Source organism: Microtus ochrogaster, chromosome 4 (genome assembly GCF_000317375.1).
Source record: "Microtus ochrogaster isolate Prairie Vole_2 chromosome 4, MicOch1.0, whole genome shotgun sequence".
NCBI classification, from domain to species: domain Eukaryota; kingdom Metazoa; phylum Chordata; class Mammalia; order Rodentia; family Cricetidae; genus Microtus; species Microtus ochrogaster.
The window spans coordinates 79,307,696-79,320,633 of NC_022011.1; positions in this window are offsets into that span (position 1 = coordinate 79,307,696).

Sequence of the window (12,938 nt, forward strand, 5' to 3'; positions counted from 1 at the left end):
AAAGCATAGAAATGCTTACTTTGACTGAATTATAGGTGATTACAAAACCCACTAACACATATGCTATGATTAACCAAGGAGTTAGCGGGACAGTGGTGTGACTGATGAGTCTAGGGACCATTTTGATAGTTCCACTCTAAGTACCGAAAGCACCCGTAGGACTTCCCTGTTTATGAGAGACAAGGGTACCCAAACCCCAGATACTACCATCTTTTGTAAAGATGAGAGCCCAAAACCCAAGTTATATCAGGTCAGGGTATTTCAATCATGACTCTTTACTTGAGTTAGGTTTTACAAGAATGACAAGTCTCTACTTAGTTAACGGCTGTATTTAAGTACAGGTGAAATTTGTATGCCTTTAATTGCAGGATATTATTTGGGCATTGTCCTTACTGGTGGATCCAAGAAACTCAGATTTACCCAAATCACTCAAGCCCACGTCTTGACCAGTTTCCTACTACATGTGAGACAGGTCCAGGTAACAATTAAAGCAACCTCACTTTAGGGATGCTATTCTAAGTCTTTATGCATGATCATATGATAGCTAGGATCTCAAAGAAAGTGTCATGAGTAGGAATGCTTACCACTTATTATAACAACTGCTAATGAGGAAGGAAAGAATTTTATGAATAGTCGAATTCTGCATTGTTATTTGTGAAAGATTATGTGTGGAAAATTCTATCCGAATCATTTATACTTGGGTATTTACTTTTGGAAGTAATGGTTTGGTACAAAACCAAATGAAAAAAAAAAAAACAGTAAGCTAAAATGAAGTACTAAAGAACTCCATTAGGAGTCTAGAAATGGCTGGACATGGTAGAGCACTCCTTCAATCCCAACACTCAGGCAGAGGCAAGTGGATCTCTGTGAGTTCGAGGTCAGCCTGGTCTACAGAGCGAGTTCTAGGACACTAAGGGCTTTGTATTTAACCTGAGAGGCTTTCTGCTGGGTGAAAAGTTATGTCCAACATCTAAGTAAAGTAGTTAAAAGCAAAACTAGCAGTGTCTAGGAAAGACATCCATTTTGGTGGTAAGGAAAGGCCGGTGACAGGAAACACCTGACAGCAGATGTTTCCTGTCACAAGTCACACCCCCCTTTTAGTGTCTTTGTGGGTTGGTTTCTCCATTGTTTCGCCAAGATTCTCACTGCAACGGCCACAGTGTGCACATTCTGGTTTCTGCATGCACACAGCAGCTGTTTGTAAGTCAATTGGTGAACCACAAGCAGAACAACAGTAGCCTATTAGCTTAAGGAAAATAAATCTATTCAAGGTCCAGTAGAAGTACTTTAATTTTCTTGTCAATTGAAAACAACACATGAAGAATGAATAAGATTGTGTTAGCGTTGTCTGCAACTGCCCATGCTCTTAATTACACCCAGATATATTGATTTGCAGAAATCAGTCAGCTTGAAAGTCTGGGGGGGGGAGAGAGAGAGAGAGAGAGAGAGAGAGAGAGAGAGAGAGAGAGAGAGAGAGAGACCTAACGCATTCTCATTAAAGAAAGTTAATGTAGAATTACATAAAGTTATGACTGATTATATATGTTATAAGTTCATAATATTCAGGACATCATGGCCCTGTTCCATCATGTAGAATTGTCTGAGAAGTCACATTCCCTACATTTGACATGGCAATTTTAACTCTAACCATTATTATCCATATTACAAATGATCAAGAATGGGTTACTCCTCCAGGGACCAAGAGGAAAAATCAGATCTTTCTAGCAATTTTCTCTCCGTTCCTTCTTTTTCTTTGTAAAACAGTGTTTTTGAAGTCATGAATTTAAGCCTCAAATTGACTCCACTTTTATCTACTTCTGTACAGCACATATTAACCTGTAACCAACGAGGCTTCTACTTTATTTTAGTGTAATTTATATGGCAAATATAACATCCTATTGTCTCATTTTTGATCCTGATGCTTAATTAACCACTTTTTGAACAAACAATGCTCGTTACGGGAAGTCCATCTGGTCACGCAATGGGCTCATCGTGTGTCTGGTATGTCATGGTAACAGCTGTCCTAAGCAACACTGTCAGCCAGATGGACAAGTCCTCTGTCACTCTGCACAGGTCAGCATGCCCCGACTTCTGTAGCATTAACAAGACAGTATTGAATACGGGAAGTCGTTTCTAAATATTCATTTTAATACATGTTCAGTTGTTCAGTGAAATGTGCTTATTCTATTCTTTCACAGCCCATGTAGCAGGCTGAGGGGAAATGAATATTCTGCTTTAAGATAATGTCCTAATTAGCTCACAGCTATTACCACTTTTATAATTGAGTTGGAAATGTTTATCTGATTAATGACTTGCTAAATACGCCTTTGGGATTCTGAAATTCAATTATTATTTTGATACCTCATAAACAAGCCATCTAAAATTGCATAAGAAAACATTTTTTGTGTGCACATTCTCTTGCCTTAAGATTAACTTAAAAATTTAAGAATCTTCGTTGCTCTTGAATGCGTTGATTTATCTAGTGAAATTATGCTTCCTACTCTGAACACCCAATGCTTTTAAGATCACTAAAATATATTCTAGCTGTTAAAATCTGTGCAGTCTTTTTAATTAAAACATTCTAGAGGCAAAATTAAACTCGCTTGTTAGATTTACTGCCAACAGATATCTTAGTGTGGAGACCCTTACAGAACTTTAAGATAGCACACCATGTAGAAATTGGCCTTTTTCCTCTGTTCTTTCTTTGAAATTCTTTGTAACTAAAGCAATCCGAGACATCACCTTAGTCATAGATTGTACAGTTTTGATTAGAAGCAGAAACATGCAAAAAATCCTATCAAATGTTAAAATTCAACTATTAGAAAAAGACTGCATTGAATGGCAAGATCTCCAAATGTTATGTTGCTGACAAGCAAACCAAAATTTAGTTATTGAAAGAAAAGCATGTCAACCTTTTAAAAACTCTAGCATACAACCATTACCAGTATAGAAAATTTCTTCTAAAATGAAGAATTGAAAATACTATTCTACTTCTTAAGAGTAGCGCAGCATAACGCAAGCAAAGAGTCTATGTGGGCCTTTCTTCCCTCAAATGAACAATTCTGGAAAAATATGTTTGTTCTAAAAAATATCCTTATTCCTTTTTGATATTTGTAATGACAATATTTTCTTTATCTACAAAATTTAGTGAGTGGGGCCTGAAGAGATGGCTCAGAGGTTAAAAAGCATTTGCTGATCTTGCATGGGACCCAGGTTTAGTTCCCAGAACCCAGATGATGGCTCACAACCATCCATAAGAGCAGTTCCAGGGGATCTGACAACCTCTTCTGGCCTTTAAGGTCACCGAGAGTCTGTGAGATTACACACAGAGAGGTCATGGGCTCAGTGGAACATTCATGAGCTTTTCACCTAAGTGGACGCTGCCTCTCTAGTGTTTTCTTCAAACAAAGAAAAGCTGAGAGTGGAGGGCAGCGAGGAAGCACAAATGCCAGGGAGCAAAGATCTGCATGGTTTATTCGTGATGGTTCTGGATACTGTTAATTCCCTCACACACACCTGAATCTTCCTTCCTCCCTCTTCCCTATTTCAAGGTCATCAAATGTCTCCCTCTTTAAGAATAGTATTAAAATATCTTTGAGAATTTCATGCAGTGTATCTTGATATTAATTTCCTCTCATCCACCTTCTCCCAGATCCACCCTTACCTCCTTACAAATCCAATTTAAGGTCTCTGTCTCTGTCACCCCACTCCCTCTCCCCACCATCACTCTCTCCCTCCCTCTACCCCCCTAAACTCCATTAAGAGGGAATTGTGTTACTCAACTGCTCTTGGGTGTGGAGCCTTACTGGAGCATGGTGGACCTAGCAGGTATCACACTCTAAAAAAAACAAATCTAACTCTCCCCCTCCCCATGGCTATCAAATGCCAGTAGCTCCTCTGTTGGAGTAGAATTTCGTGTCCACATCCCTCTTGCCACCCCTCCCCCGTGCATACATTCCTTTTAAACATTTATTAAAGCCTTCGGAGACAGCATTGAGGCATCTGAAGTCCTGTGCAAAGGCTCTTGAATCCTACGGAAGATGTGAAGGTGTGTGGAAAAGAGACTCTCAGATTGTGTTGTGTTGTGTCTGGGAGATTCCCGCAAGGACTATGGGTGTCAACGCCTAAGTGTAAGGAGTTTCGATTTCTTTGCTAGTCACACCTGTGTCTACTCTTCCATCACAGACTGGCCTGGTCATTCCTTTGGAGTGCTTTTTGGTTGATTCAAGTTGGTATTTGTGTCTCCAGAGTGTTCATAGCAACACATTTCCCCCATCAGGTCATTCTTGCAGTCGTGGTAGTAATATGGTCTCTTAGGATTAGTTGTGTGATTTCACGGTTGCTTTGCTTGCCGCTCCGGGTGTCAAGGGGCTCCCTGGTCATCAGGTTTCTGGTGTCAGAGGTAGTTCTAGCAAGCTACTAACACAAATGCTACCACAGGGGCTTAGGTGATGTTCTGCTCTCTTGAGCATCTGTGTTCATGCTGACACAGTCTCTCTCACTGTGAGTAACTGCACGGTGAGATGGGCTTTTCTGAGGTGTCACTGAAGCGAAGTCCATCTTCCAAACCATCATGTCAAATACTGTGCTTTTTGGGGGACTTCATAAAGACCCTACAACTCACAGCCCCTCGGTCTGGGTTATCTAAGTTCTTGTTGCATGACTCAACTTCACTCTGTGGCTGCTTTGTACTGCTTAGTGCATTGAAATGCCATATCTATTTGACTTACATCCAGAATACAGAGTCTTTTCCAGGCCAGCAAGGGCTGAATATGTGACACCCAAGTTTATCCGGGGCAAATGAGCAGAACCAGCTCCTGTCTGGACCAGAAACTGTCAACTGCTGATCTCTGTTCTACAGAAGTACCTGTCAGTGTGTCAATAAACCCTGCTGAAGTTACCCCACTGGATTACTGTTTACTGGAAAATGTCTTCACTGCTGCGTCCCCATATTTTACTTTTAGGAATCAAGTAAAATCAGGAAAACCAAATTCTTCAACCTCCGAAAAAACCATTAGATACATGTGCATTGGCTCATCGGACCAATCTCTGTGCCTCACTTTAGAAAATTAATTGCAGGCTGTACTACTACACCAACAACTTCTCAGCAGGATTTTTTTTTCTTCCTCATGGAATTCCAGACATTCAGTGGATAACCCTGTCTTTCTGATCAAGCTCAAAGACTGTGAGTCTGTCTTCGCTACATGTTGAGAGCCTGTGGTCTCCTTCAACGCAGTCTGTAACTCTTCTCAGGGGTATTATACACGAATTACTTTAGGTGATGATGTATTAAATAGGCCATAAATATGGATGAAAACATACCAGTTGGTTGTAGTCATGGAAAATAGCATCTCTAGCACCCAATCACTGGCTGCTCTCCAAGTGTGTTTTTAGAAAATGTCCTGTTGGTTTTATAAGACACATTAACTAGCGTTTTTTTTTTGTTTTGTTTTGTTTTGTTTTGCAATTGATTCCTTAGGGGGAAAAAAGCTCAGGGCGAAAGAAGCTTTTACTTGAGAATAAATCCATCCCATGTTGATTGGGGAACTGCGGGGAGAGAAGTAGGAGAGAATCGTTCTTGTTTTTTTCTTCAGTGTTCCTTGTCCCTCTCCCTGCAGGAGGCTAAAGCACACTACGTTTTGTCTGCCCCACCCCTCCCCCCACCTGCAGATGTAAGAGGCCTGCTTCCCTCCAAGCCCTTTTTGGAAGTTTCCTGTTGAGTCAATAATGTCCATCCTGAATCTTCCATCCGGGTCACACTCTGAGCCTGCTTTCACCCAGGCCTGAGGGTACCGGAGCATCAATAGGCTGGGGATTCTGCTGCTGTGCCCGACTCTACCAGGCATTCCTTGTAGGTTGGTTGCCATGGAGGAACTTTCTTCAGCTACCCTACACAGTTATCTGTAGATGACATGCGATCCTCAGGGGGGAGGGAATGGGATGAGGCGCGGCTTATTTTCAATAATTAATCTCCAACAACTCTACCCCCATCTACCGTGAAGCCTCTGAGACCCTCGTGAGGAGATTTTTCTTTCCATCTAGTTGAAATCTCCTGGAGGAATCCAGGCGGAGGCAATTTGCTTTTGTGATTGAAATTGCTTCGGCAGCAAGAGGAACGGTTTTTCTGTACAGCCTTGGAGAAAATGCCTGATTTTAATCACGATGTAGAAGACTTCGGCTTTTAATTCATTCACAAGAAATAAGCAAAATTGAGCTCATTTGACTCACTATACCCATCTATTCAGTGTCTACGCATCTGCATATTCAAGAGAAAAAAATGTCAGTATCCCAAGCTGTCAGGATGATACGATCTAGACGAGAGGCTTAGAAGCTATCCCAATCAAACATGCATTTGAAAAGAAATGCAAGTGAATTTATTACTGCTAAAACTTGCTACCAAGAAGAATGTCGAGTCACTTTCTTTTGATAGCCTATTGATTGGGCTTCTCCCTTAGAAGGTTAAGTTGGTGCCATCTCTGTATGCATGTCCCCACAACAGAGAGCCTAAACATGTCATAAGACATTCTTGAAATCCAAGAACAGAACTCTAAATTTTACAGGTCCAAAATTTTTGAGACAAAATGGACCCCCACACAAAATTCTTGTTTAAAAACATTTTTAAAAAAGTTTTGATTCATTAAATATATTCAAACTACTTTCCCCAGCAGTTTTTTTAATTGAACTTTTTAGAATGATAAAGATATTTGCCTCTGTATAATATTGTAGTTACTGGCTCATGTGACTACTAAACTCTTAAAAATGTGCCTAATACAGCTGAGGAAGGATGTTGTCTTAGTTAGGGTTGCTGTTGCTGTGATGAAACACCATGACTTAAAGCAAGTTGGGGAGAAAAGGGTTTGTTTGACTTACATTTCATACAGCTGTGCATCATCAAAAGAAGTCGGACAGGAACTCAAACACGGCAGGAACCTGGTGGCAGGAGCTAATGCAGAAGCCATGGAGGGGCGCTGCTTACTGGCTTGTTTCCTCCTGGCTTATAGAACCAGGACAGCCAGCCCAGGGTTGGCACCACCCACAATGGGCTGGGCCCTCCCCTATCAATCACTAATTAATAAAATTCCTCACAACCAGATCTTATCTTATTCTCAATTGAGGATCCCTCCTTTAAGGTAACTCTAGTTTGTGTGTCAAGTTGACATAAGAATAACTAGCATGTGGGGCTGGAGAGTGGCTCAGTGGTTAAGAGCTTTGCCTGCTCTTTCAAAGGTCCTGAGTTCAATTCCCAGCAACCATATGTGCTCACAACCATCTGTAGTGAGATTTGGTGCCCTCTTCTGGCCTGCAGGGACACATGTAGGCAGAACACTGAATACATAATAAATAAATAAATCTTTTTAAAAAAGAATAGCTAGCATAGGTATTATAAAATGTTATTTATTCTTAGTTAATTTAAGTGTGTGTCTAGTAGCTACTGAATTGGATATTACAAATCCAGCTCCACCGTGCTTTTCTTGAAAAGCAAAACAAAATTTATATTGTTTCCTATCCCTAACTACATTAAGGTGAAACGGGGGGGGGGGGGCTCTGTAGCATGTCAGCATTGGTCTCGGCAGCATTTCCCAGAGGCACCTCTGCAGAGGCCAGGTCCTTTCCCCCTGATTCCATCCTGCGAGCTCTGGCCACCTGGGTCTCCCTGAAGCTTTCTTGCTCCAAATTGAGGAGTCTGGGTTCATCTTCCCTGTACCATGTCTGGGAACCCAAAGACATCAAAACTGTGTGTTTTATCCATTATTCATGGCCATATTCTGATAACTGGATGACTTTATAAACAAGTTTTCCTGGTTTAGGATACATATATGTCTGATAGCAGTGCTTCTATGGTCATTCAGAAAATAGTAACAAAAGCTTCCCAAGAATCACATTGCCCTGAAGACTTGGTCCTCGTCTTGGTCTCCTGGTAATTTGTGGGCAGCATTTTTGGATGAATACCTGAATCTAATGTTGCCAAGGAACTAAAGAGCCATTCCTAACTGTCTCCTTATCTTTAATGTCATCTGGTGACTCCCCCATGAAGGTCAGGTAATGCTACTTTGTTAGTGCTTTAAAGTCCTTATCCTGTTTCCACGGAAAGGACTTGAGTGGTATAAAGAACCAGACAAGGCTCCAGTAACAACTCAAGGGAAAGTTCTAAGAATAAAGACTCCGTTTGGGGCTCCACAAAGGACAACTGGAGTTTATGTCAGATACGAGGCTGGTTTGTGAAAAGTACTAATTACTGTCTTTGCTGTCCTTTGATGGAGATCGCAGTAATGATTTCAAAGGAACCACATCGCAATTCTTAGGCAGCACAGAAGTGGTAGGGAGAAAACTCAAAAGTGGAGTTATAAAGGTTAGCGTGAAGCCAATTAACTCTGCTCTGTTGTGAATTCTTAATTTCTTGGGGTCTTTCCTATTCCACCAACATTTTGCCACATGATGTCTGAATATTATTCTGCCTTCAGTTCAAAGACTGTGTTGCTTCCCCCAGAGGCTGCTGGGAGATGAAAGAATGGCAGCTGGGGTCCTGCTGGGTTAGGTTTGAGGCACAACTCAGGGGTTACATTGGCTCCCAAAGTCCATCACCTTATTTCCAATGCTGGGCTAGATGAGGACTGAAGCCCTTCCCTGGGATCATCTGGGAACCATGTAGGCGAGAGCAGGTGACATATGTATCCGAGAAAGAACCCACCCCAGATGAAGACAATAGTCCCGCTCCCAGCTCTCTCTACTGCAGCACACTGTAGGCTCAGTCATACTACAACTCCCGTTGTAAAATGGAATTTCCAGGCCCCGGGCTTCGCTTCCTAAACAGTGTTGCCCAGGCTGTGTTCCGTGACCCCACACCATGCTTTTACTGAATGGTGTTTTACCCACCACTGCCTGTAACACACACTGACATCTCCAAGTTTAGCAATTCCGCATTAAAAGCATGTAGTCCTGGGGCTGTTTTTTTTTCTTCACAATTATCCCTAGCTCTGCCATTAGAACATCTGGAAAGGCGGGTGAAGGAGTAGCGGAGCTGTCAATCTTTCTTATTTAAGAACTGCCTTGACTTAGCAAAGGAGAAGCAAGTATTCTACCCATCCTGAGCTATTACTGTGCATCTTATTTTCTTGGCTTTGGTCTGGTCGTGCTTTTCCCATCCCCGGCCAATCGAGAGGCACATTTGTAGCTCAATTTGTGTGGACCACACAGCATTAGGATACAGGGGGTAGATGCCAGCAATTTCAAACTGAGCTCATCGGGGACATTTCAGATTCAAACTGTAACCCTTCCTCAAATTCCTCTTTTGTTGGCTCTTGCGAAGCACCGTCTTTGTGGAAGACGTATAGGGGTATTGTCATTTCTCTATAAAAAGAGCAAGAAAGATGATATGAAAGGCTGTGTAAAATGTGTTTCATAGATACTGTTTTAATTTTACTTAATGAGATGAACAAGGCTATAAATTCTAAAAAGGGCTGTAATCCGATTTGAAGTTTGCTCTTTTGTTAAACAATTTCGGATCTATATAATACATTTTGGCTTTTCAGACTTTCTATGCCAATTAAAATTCAAGTTTTATAGCTATGAGAGGGAATACTTGAAGATGTGAAATAATTCAACTGATATAATGAGGCAACACTATTAACATGAGTATATTCATAGACTTCATGCCCACTGATTGTTCTTATAATTAAATTGCCAATTCCATTCTTCCTTGACACCTTAAGATGGAAATTCTTGCTAGAAGAGATTCTTAGCAGGTATAAAAAATACTGGGATGAGTGAAAGAGGGGACTTTTGTGGGTTGGAGATGTTTGCTGTGTGAGGAAGGTGACTCTGTTAAAACTCGTGTTTACTGGATTATGCATCCACTAACTGGTTATCCAATACCAAATGATCAGCCCTGAAAACGTGCATGCAAGTACCAATATCCAGACTGAGCAGGGTGCACGTATGCATTTAGCAATATAAACAAGTATAAACATATGCATGTAGCACCACTGAGAAAAGAGACCAAGAATTTAAAAAGAGATACAGGAGGGTTTGGATGGAGAAAAGAGGAGGGAAACGATGTAAGTAGATCTCAAAAAAATAAAAAAATAAAAAAAAAGAAAGATAAGTCATATTTTAATTTTTCAAGCAATTGAAATGCGCTTCTTGAATGTAACACAACTCTGTAAGTTAATTTTATGATACTGAGGTATTTGAGAATGACCGTGTAAAAGAAATATTAGGAAACAGTGTCAAAAACTGTTCAAAGATCTCTTTAGGATCAAATTGGGTTTTTCTTTTCCAACTTTTCAACCATCCACTTGACATTAACCAAGTGCCTTTGGGTGCTCAGGGTGTAGGGTCATACACAGCTATCATAGAGTACCATAACCTTTGCCCTGAGGAGTGTCCAATTGGCTCCCAGCCACCTACTGCAGCTCTACTAGATCCTAGGAATACTTCTAGCTTGTGGTCTTTAGGGAATTGAGTTGAGACCATAACTGGCTGTGAGGTGACTGGTGGCGTGACCTCGCATCTCTCTAGGCTGTCCTTTAAATCTCCTTCCTCTCCTTCCTTTACTTTCTTTCCAATGGTTTATCACCTTAAGATGGAATCCAGATGTTCCCAGTGTAAGCCCAATATACTTAATGAGGGCTAGAGACTATCACCTTCATAGTTCCCATACATAATATAAAATGCCTAATTAACAGCTTCCTTTATTTAAAGCAGGGGAGGTGAAATATTTTTGGAAGACAGCTAACATAAGCTACAGGGACATCCACCATCCTTTCCACAATAGTAACTTGCAAGCAGATGAACTGGTTCCTCCTTTAAATTAGTAACTTTGAGATCACTCTAAAAGCTAGACATGATCACACATGCTAGTCATGCCAGCACTTGGGGTTTAAGGCAGGAGAAACGTGAGTTCTAGGTAATTTGAGGTGAGTGCTAGGTAATTTGAGACATCCATACCACTCCAGACTAGACTTAGTCAAATAACTAGAACATGCCTAAGGAAACACAAAAATAAATGAAAATCATTTTAGACTATCTCTCAATATAAAGGTCATATCTGAAGGTCATTTAAGCACAGTATAGTTTAGTTTTCCATATACTTATTCTTCAATATTCTTATGAATAAAAACCTGTCTTAAAGCTGTATTTATTCATAATTAACAACCTATTTATTTATTCATAGTTAATAACAAGCTATTTCAGGGCCTTATGCAATCAAAATGTGCCTTTTTCTCTTTTACCAAAGTGGGTGAGGTAAATAGCCAAGGCTGGTGAACCAGCTGGAGGATATGCAGGAATCAGGCTTGGTCTCTTTTGCTCTGCTGTCATAGTGTACCATGTCCTTGTCTAAGCCATCACAGTGTGGCTGCTTGCGTCTAGACAAAAGGGAAACAAAGGCTTTGCTTAGGAAGGAAAAGTCCACACAGAATCCTGTGCCTATGTTTCATAAGCCTGACAGAATCACCTGACCTTCTCTAGCTGCAAGAGAGTCTGAAAAGGTAAAGACATTCTAGCCCTTGTAATAGGGGAAATAGTGTAGCCAATCAACAGCATCTGCCACGATGACTTCATTTAGATATGAATGCAACTTCCATTGTGTCTGTCCTCTGCAGCCTGTTGATTTCACACTAACAGTGAAATTATAAAGGCAAGGTGCTCTCTAAATTACAACATGCGTTACAGTCATATTGAAATGATTACTGGAATTTTCAACATGCATGAAAGCTTAATTCCTTGCTTATCTTTCCTCTTATTCTGTACTTACTCCAGTAGAATTTCATGCTCTCAGCTAATGAGCACAAAGGGGTTTTTTGTGTGTATTTTTTTTCCTTTTTGTATTCTTTTATGGTAATTATTGGAATTCCTGTTTCATCTTGAGTGTACATTTTTATTTTCCTATACAGGTTCTATTGTTCTTAGATTTATCTGTTTGTGTCTGAGAGTAGGGATTGCATCTTAATCACAGAAAGGAGAAAAATGTCAATTCACCAACTGGCTATGTACTCCTCTTTCCCCTTTATAAGGCACATTTCACCCTAACTCTGATTTATTGGGTTGAGTAGCTACATTGCGGCAGCTACCCATGCCAATCACGTACACCCTGATTACTAATTGTGAGCCTTAGGATACACTACAGCTCACTAATGAGCGCATTTTAATGCTGGCCGGTGCTAATTAGATGATAATCATGTGCATTCTTTTATTTACAGTCTATCCATTTAAATTAATCGGGCAATTAATTGAGCACAGTTTGAAAGAACTGCAGTGGAGTTTGGTTGTTTATGGGAGTTCTGTTGGCTTGTCATCCTGTGCAGGTGAGATTATTCACTGACGCCTGAGATTCAGAAAATACAAAGGAACATAATGCCTATTTTACCACGGTGCCTGTGCGCATGCAAATCGCTCTCTAAGCATGCTAGGGAACAGCAATGAAATCTGCAGTTCCTTAAAAATTCTCTCCTGACATCTTTCTGTGGCCTGATTACAGGGAGATTTGCATGTATAAAAAATATATAATCAACCAAGCCCTTGGGAAAACAGATGAGATTAGATCCAAAGCCAGCCAGTCCTGTGAGAATGCTCTGATCACTTTTTTTTTTTAAAAGGCAGATAGCTTTAAAAATTATGTTTTTCTTTTTTAATTTGGTGTGTCTGTCTGTCTGTCTGTCTCTCTCCCTCTAGGTGTGTGTATGTGTGTGTGTGTGTGTGCATGCACACATACACGTGTTGTGTGTCAAAGGACAACTTGTAGGAATCTATTATTGTTCTCCTCTTTCACTATGTGGGACCTGAAAATCAAATTCAGGTCATCAGTTTGGCAGCAAGTGTCTTCACCCGCTGAGCCATCTCACAAATCCACCAATATTTCTTAAGATAGGAAACTTAAATTTAACACTTGACTAATACATGACAAAATACTCTTAATTGGGATCCCATATATTTCCCTC